Raw genomic sequence first — 7,500 nt, 5'->3', positions numbered from 1 at the left:
AGTTCTTCTGAAGCCCTTAACTTTTCGTTCACCTCTCGATTTAAAAAAATGAAAACAGAAAATCTCGATAGTGCTACTCGTGTTATCTATAAATTTAACTGATATTGTGGTAAACCCTAGTTTTCAAATTATGCGCACTAATATCATCATAGCTAATCTTCGGGATGCCCCAACCGAGAATAAAACTCGGGTCTGTACCGTGGCAGGGTACTATTCTACCACTAGACCTCTAGTGCTTCTAAATTTATTCGAATCCATAACTTACTCGTATTTTGGTCATGCAGTTCTTCTGAAGCCCTTAACTTTTCGTTCACCACTCGATTTAAAAAAATGAAAATAGAAAATCTCGATAATGCTACTCGTGTCATCTATAAATTTAACTGATATTGTGGCAAACACTAGTTTTCAAATTATGCGCACTAATATCATCATAGCTAATCTCCGGGATGCACCAGCCGAGAATCGAACTCTAGGTCTGTACCGTGGTAGGGTACTATTCTACCACTAGACCACTTGTGCTTCTAAATTTATTCATATCCATAACTTACTCGTATTTTGGTCATGCAGTTCTTCTGAAGCCCTTAACTTTTCGTTCACCTCTCGATTTAAAAAAATGAAAACAGAAAATCTCGATAGTGCTACTCGTGTTATCTATAAATTTAACTGATATTGTGGTAAACCCTAGTTTTCAAATTATGCGCACTAATATCATCATAGCTAATCTTCGGGATGCCCCAACCGAGAATAAAACTCGGGTCTGTACCGTGGCAGGGTACTATTCTACCACTAGACCTCTAGTGCTTCTAAATTTATTCGAATCCATAACTTACTCGTATTTTGGTCATGCAGTTCTTCTGAAGCCCTTAACTTTTCGTTCACCACTCGATTTAAAAAAATGAAAATAGAAAATCTCGATAATGCTACTCGTGTCATCTATAAATTTAACTGATATTGTGGCAAACCCTAGTTTTCAAATTAAGCGCACTAATATCATCATAGCTAATCTTCGGGATGCACCAGCCGAGAATAAAACTCGGGTCTGTACCGTGGCAGGGTACTATTCTACCACTAGACCTCTAGTGCTTCTAAATTTATTCGAATCCATAACTTACTCGTATTTTGGTCATGCAGTTCTTCTGAAGCCCTTAACTTTTCGTTCACCACTCGATTTAAAAAAATGAAAATAGAAAATCTCGATAATGCTACTCGTGTCATCTATAAATTTAACTGATATTGTGGCAAACCCTAGTTTTCAAATTAAGCGCACTAATATCATCATAGCTAATCTTCGGGATGCACCAGCCGAGAATAAAACTCGGGTCTGTACCGTGGCAGGGTACTATTCTACCACTAGACCACTGGTGCTTCTAAATTTATTCGAATCCATAACATACTCGTATTTTGGTCATGCAGTTCTTCTGAAGCCCTTAACTTTTCGTTCACCTCTCGATTTAAAAAAATGAAAACAGAAAATCTCGATAGTGCTACTCGTGTCATCTATAAATTTAACTGATATTGTGGCAAACCCTAGTTTTCAAATTATGCGCACTAATATCATCATAGCTAATCTTCGGGATGCACCAGCCGAGAATAAAACTCGGGTCTGTACCGTGGCAGGGTACTATTCTACCACTAGATCACTGGTGCTTCTAAATTTAGTCATATCCATAACTTACTCGTATTTTGGTCATGCAGTTCTTCTGAAGCCCTTAACTTTTCGTTCACCTCTCGATTTAAATAAATGAAAACAGAAAATCTCGATAGTATTACTCGTGTCATCTATAAATTTAACTGATATTGTGGCAAACCCTAGTTTTCAAATTATGCGCACTAATATCATCATAGCTAATCTTCGGGATGCACCAGCCGAGAATAAAACTCGGGTCTGTACCGTGGCAGGGTACTATTCTACCACTAGATCACTGGTGCTTCTAAATTTAGTCATATCCATAACTTACTCGTATTTTGGTCATGCAGTTCTTCTGAAGCCCTTAACTTTTCGTTCACCTCTCGATTTAAAAAAATGAAAACAGAAAATCTCGATAGTATTACTCGTGTCATCTATAAATTTAACTGATATTGTGGCAAACCCTAGTTTTCAAATTATGCGCACTAATATCATCAAAGCTAATCTTCGGGATGCACCAGCCGAGAATCGAACTCGGGTCTGTACCGTGGCAGGGTACTATTCTACCACTAGACCACTGGTGCTTCTAATTTTATTCGAATCCATAACATACTCGTATTTTTGTCATTCAGTTCTTCTGAAGCCCTTAACTTTTCGTTCACCTATCGATTTAAAAAAATGAAAATAGAAAATCTCGATAATGCTACTCGTGTCATCTATAAATTTAACTGATATTGTGGCAAACCCTAGTTTTCAAATTATGCGCACTGATATCATCATAGCTAATCTCCGGGATGCACCAGCCGAGAATCGAACTCTAGGTCTGTACCGTGGTAGGGTACTATTCTACCACTAGACCACTTGTGCTTCTAAATTTATTCATATCCATAACTTACTCGTATTTTGGTCATGCAGTTCTTCTGAAGCCCTTAACTTTTCGTTCACCTCTCGATTTAAAAAAATGAAAACAGAAAATCTCGATAGTGCTACTCGTGTTATCTATAAATTTAACTGATATTGTGGTAAACCCTAGTTTTCAAATTATGCGCACTAATATCATCATAGCTAATCTTCGGGATGCCCCAACCGAGAATAAAACTCGGGTCTGTACCGTGGCAGGGTACTATTCTACCACTAGACCTCTAGTGCTTCTAAATTTATTCGAATCCATAACTTACTCGTATTTTGGTCATGCAGTTCTTCTGAAGCCCTTAACTTTTCGTTCACCACTCGATTTAAAAAAATGAAAATAGAAAATCTCGATAATGCTACTCGTGTCATCTATAAATTTAACTGATATTGTGGCAAACCCTAGTTTTCAAATTATGCGCACTAATATCATCATAGCTAATCTCCGGGATGCACCAGCCGAGAATCGAACTCTAGGTCTGTACCGTGGTAGGGTACTATTCTACCACTAGACCACTTGTGCTTCTAAATTTATTCATATCCATAACTTACTCGTATTTTGGTCATGCAGTTCTTCTGAAGCCCTTAACTTTTCGTTCACCTCTCGATTTAAAAAAATGAAAACAGAAAATCTCGATAGTGCTACTCGTGTTATCTATAAATTTAACTGATATTGTGGTAAACCCTAGTTTTCAAATTATGCGCACTAATATCATCATAGCTAATCTTCGGGATGCCCCAACCGAGAATAAAACTCGGGTCTGTACCGTGGCAGGGTACTATTCTACCACTAGACCTCTAGTGCTTCTAAATTTATTCGAATCCATAACTTACTCGTATTTTGGTCATGCAGTTCTTCTGAAGCCCTTAACTTTTCGTTCACCACTCGATTTAAAAAAATGAAAATAGAAAATCTCGATAATGCTACTCGTGTCATCTATAAATTTAACTGATATTGTGGCAAACCCTAGTTTTCAAATTATGCGCACTAATATCATCAAAGCTAATCTTCGGGATGCACCAGCCGAGAATCGAACTCGGGTCTGTACCGTGGCAGGGTACTATTCTACCACTAGACCACTGGTGCTTCTAATTTTATTCGAATCCATAACATACTCGTATTTTTGTCATTCAGTTCTTCTGAAACCCTTAACTTTTCGTTCACCTCTCGATTTAAAAAAATGAAAATAGAAAATCTCGATAATGCTACTCGTGTCATCTATAAATTTAACTGATATTGTGGCAAACCCTAGTTTTCAAATTATGCGCACTAATATCATCATAGCTAATCTCCGGGATGCACCAGCCGAGAATCGAACTCTAGGTCTGTACCGTGGTAGGGTACTATTCTACCACTAGACCACTTGTGCTTCTAAATTTATTCATATCCATAACTTACTCGTATTTTGGTCATGCAGTTCTTCTGAAGCCCTTAACTTTTCGTTCACCTCTCGATTTAAAAAAATGAAAACAGAAAATCTCGATAGTGCTACTCGTGTTATCTATAAATTTAACTGATATTGTGGTAAACCCTAGTTTTCAAATTATGCGCACTAATATCATCATAGCTAATCTTCGGGATGCCCCAACCGAGAATAAAACTCGGGTCTGTACCGTGGCAGGGTACTATTCTACCACTAGACCTCTAGTGCTTCTAAATTTATTCGAATCCATAACTTACTCGTATTTTGGTCATGCAGTTCTTCTGAAGCCCTTAACTTTTCGTTCACCACTCGATTTAAAAAAATGAAAATAGAAAATCTCGATAATGCTACTCGTGTCATCTATAAATTTAACTGATATTGTGGCAAACCCTAGTTTTCAAATTATGCGCACTGATATCATCATAGCTAATCTCCGGGATGCACCAGCCGAGAATCGAACTCTAGGTCTGTACCGTGGTAGGGTACTATTCTACCACTAGACCACTTGTGCTTCTAAATTTATTCATATCCATAACTTACTCGTATTTTGGTCATGCAGTTCTTCTGAAGCCGTTAACTTTTCGTTCACCTCCTGATTTAAAAAAATGAAAACAGAAAATCTCGATAGTGCTACTCGTGTCATCTATAAATTTAACTGATATTGTGGCAAACCCTAGTTTTCAAATTAAGCGCACAAATATCATCATAGCTAATCTTCGGGATGCACCAGCCGAGAAATGAACTCGGGTCTGTACCGTGGCAGAGAACTATTCTACCACTAGACCACTGGTGCTTCTAAATTTATTCATATCCATAACTTACTCGTATTTTGGTCATGCAGTTCTTCTGAAGCCCTTAACTTTTCGTTCACCTCTCGATTTAAAAAAATGAAAACAGAAAATCTCGATAGTGCTACTCGTGTCATCTATAAATTTAACTGATATTGTGGCAAACCCTAGTTTTCAAATTATGCGCACTAATATCATCAAAGCTAATCTTCGGGATGCACCAGCCGAGAATCGAACTTGGGTCTGTACCGTGGCAGGGTACTATTCTACCACTAGACCACTGGTGCTTCTAAATTTATTCGAATCCATAACATACTCGTATTTTGGTCATGCAGTTCTTCTGAAGCCCTTAACTTTTCGTTCACCTCTCGATTTAAAAAAATGAAAACAGAAAATCTCGATAGTGCTACTCGTGTTATCTATAAATTTAACTGATATTGTGGCAAACCCTAGTTTTCAAATTATGCGCACTAATATCATCATAGCTAATCTTCGGGATGCACAAGCCGAGAATAAAACTCGGGTCTGTACCGTGGCAGGGTACTATTCTACCACTAGACCACTGGTGCTTCTAAATTTATTCGAATCCATAACTTACTCGTATTTTGGTCATGCAGTACCTCTGAAGCTTTAACTTTTCGTTCACCACTCGATTTAAAAAAATGAAAACAGAAAATCTCGATAATGCTACTCGTGTCATCTATAAATTTAACTGATATTGTGGCAAACCCTAGTTTTCAAATTATGCGCACTAATATCATCATAGCTAATCTTCGGGATGCACCAGCCGAGAATCGAACTCGGGTCTGTACCGTGGCAGGGTACTATTCTACCACTAGACCACTGGTGCTTCTAAATTTATTTGAATCCATAACATACTCGTATTTTTGTCATGCAGTTCTTCTGAAGCCCTTAACTTTTCGTTCACCTCTCGATTTAAAAAAATGAAAACAGAAAATCTCGATAGTGCTACTCGTGTTATCTATAAATTTAACTGATATTGTGGTAAACCCTAGTTTTCAAATTATGCGCACTAATATCATCATAGCTAATCTTCGGGATGCACCAGCGAAGAATCGAACTCTAGGTCTGTACCATGGCAGGGTACTATTCTACCACTAAACCACTAGTGCTTCTAAATTTATTCGAATCCATAACTTACTCGTATTTTGGTCATGCAGTTCTTCTGAAGCCCTTAACTTTTCGTTCACCACTCGATTTAAAAAAATGAAAATAGAAAATCTCGATAATGCTACTCGTGTCATCTATAAATTTAACTGATATTGTGGCAAACCCTAGTTTTCAAATTATGCGCACTAATATCATCATAGCTAATCTTCGGGATGCCCCAACCGAGAATAAAACTCGGATCTGTACCGTGGCAGGGTACTATTCTACCACTAGACCACTAGTGCTTCTAAATTTATTCGAATCCATAACTTACTCGTATTTTGGTCATGCAGTTCTTCTGAAGCCCTTAACTTTTCGTTCACCACTCGATTTAAAAAAATGAAAATAGAAAATCTCGATAATGCTACTCGTGTCATCTATAAATTTAACTGATAATTGTGGCAAACCCTAGTTTTCAAATTATGCGCACTAATATCATCATCATAGCTAATCTTCGGGATGCACCAGCCGAGAATCGAACTCTAGGTCTGTATCGTGGCAGGGTACTATTCTACCACTAGATCACTAGTGCTTCTAAATTTATTCGAATCCATAACTTACTCGTATTTTGGTCATGCAGTTCTTCTGAAGCCCTTAACTTTTCGTTCACCACTCGATTTAAAAAAATGAAAATAGAAAATCTCGATAATGCTACTCGTGTCATCTTTAAATTTAACTGATATTGTGGCAAACCATAGTTTTCAAATTATGCACACTAATATCATCATAGCTAATCTTCGGGATGCACCAGCCGAGAATCGAACTCGGGTCTGTACCGTGGCAGGGTACTATTCTACCACTAGACCACTACTACTTCTAAATTTATTCGAATCCATAACTTACTCGTATTTTGGTCATGCAGTTCTTCTGAAGCCCTTAACTTTTCGTTCACCACTCGATTTAAAAAAATGAAAATAGAAAATCTCGATAATGCTACTCGTGTCATCTATAAATTTAACTGATATTGTGGCAAACCCTAGTTTTCAAATTATGCGCACTAATATCATCAAAGCTAATCTTCGGGATGCACCAGCCGAGAATCGAACTCGGGTCTGTACCGTGGCAGGGTACTATTCTACCACTAGACCACTGGTGCTTCTAATTTTATTCGAATCCATAACATACTCGTATTTTTGTCATTCAGTTCTTCTGAAGCCCTTTACTTTTCGTTCACCTATCGATTTAAAAAAATGAAAATAGAAAATCTCGATAATGCTACTCGTGTCATCTATAAATTTAACTGATATTGTGGCAAACCCTAGTTTTCAAATTATGCGCACTGATATCATCATAGCTAATCTCCGGGATGCACCAGCCGAGAATCGAACTCTAGGTCTGTACCGTGGTAGGGTACTATTCTACCACTAGACCACTTGTGCTTCTAAATTTATTCATATCCATAACTTACTCGTATTTTGGTCATGCAGTTCTTCTGAAGCCCTTAACTTTTCGTTCACCTCTCGATTTAAAAAAATGAAAACAGAAAATCTCGATAGTGCTACTCGTGTTATCTATAAATTTAACTGATATTGTGGTAAACCCTAGTTTTCAAATTATGCGCACTAATATCATCATAGCTAAT

General features: G+C 37.5%; 4 non-coding genes across 4 annotated transcripts; all 4 read right to left on the bottom strand.

Moving 5' to 3' along the window:
- Nucleotides 1–2,140: 2,140 nt before the first annotated feature.
- Nucleotides 2,141–2,211, bottom strand: TRNAG-GCC (transfer RNA glycine (anticodon GCC)). Its single transcript has one exon. It is a non-coding gene; the product is annotated as a tRNA-Gly (tRNA).
- A 1,341-nt stretch (nucleotides 2,212–3,552) lies between these two features.
- On the bottom strand, nucleotides 3,553–3,623 carry TRNAG-GCC (transfer RNA glycine (anticodon GCC)). The gene has a single exon. It is a non-coding gene; the product is annotated as a tRNA-Gly (tRNA).
- Nucleotides 3,624–5,527: 1,904 nt separating this feature from the next.
- TRNAG-GCC (transfer RNA glycine (anticodon GCC)) lies at nucleotides 5,528–5,598 on the bottom strand. Its single transcript has one exon. It is a non-coding gene; the product is annotated as a tRNA-Gly (tRNA).
- A 1,345-nt stretch (nucleotides 5,599–6,943) lies between these two features.
- TRNAG-GCC (transfer RNA glycine (anticodon GCC)) lies at nucleotides 6,944–7,014 on the bottom strand. Its single transcript has one exon. It is a non-coding gene; the product is annotated as a tRNA-Gly (tRNA).
- Nucleotides 7,015–7,500: the final 486 nt, after the last annotated feature.

This window comes from Cucurbita pepo, chromosome 16 (genome assembly GCF_057944985.1).
Source record: "Cucurbita pepo subsp. pepo isolate OVF chromosome 16, ASM5794498v1, whole genome shotgun sequence".
In the NCBI taxonomy this organism is placed as follows: domain Eukaryota; kingdom Viridiplantae; phylum Streptophyta; class Magnoliopsida; order Cucurbitales; family Cucurbitaceae; genus Cucurbita; species Cucurbita pepo.
The sequence above is the reverse complement of the archived record's forward strand: the minus strand, read 5'-3'. Positions and strand labels throughout refer to the sequence as shown.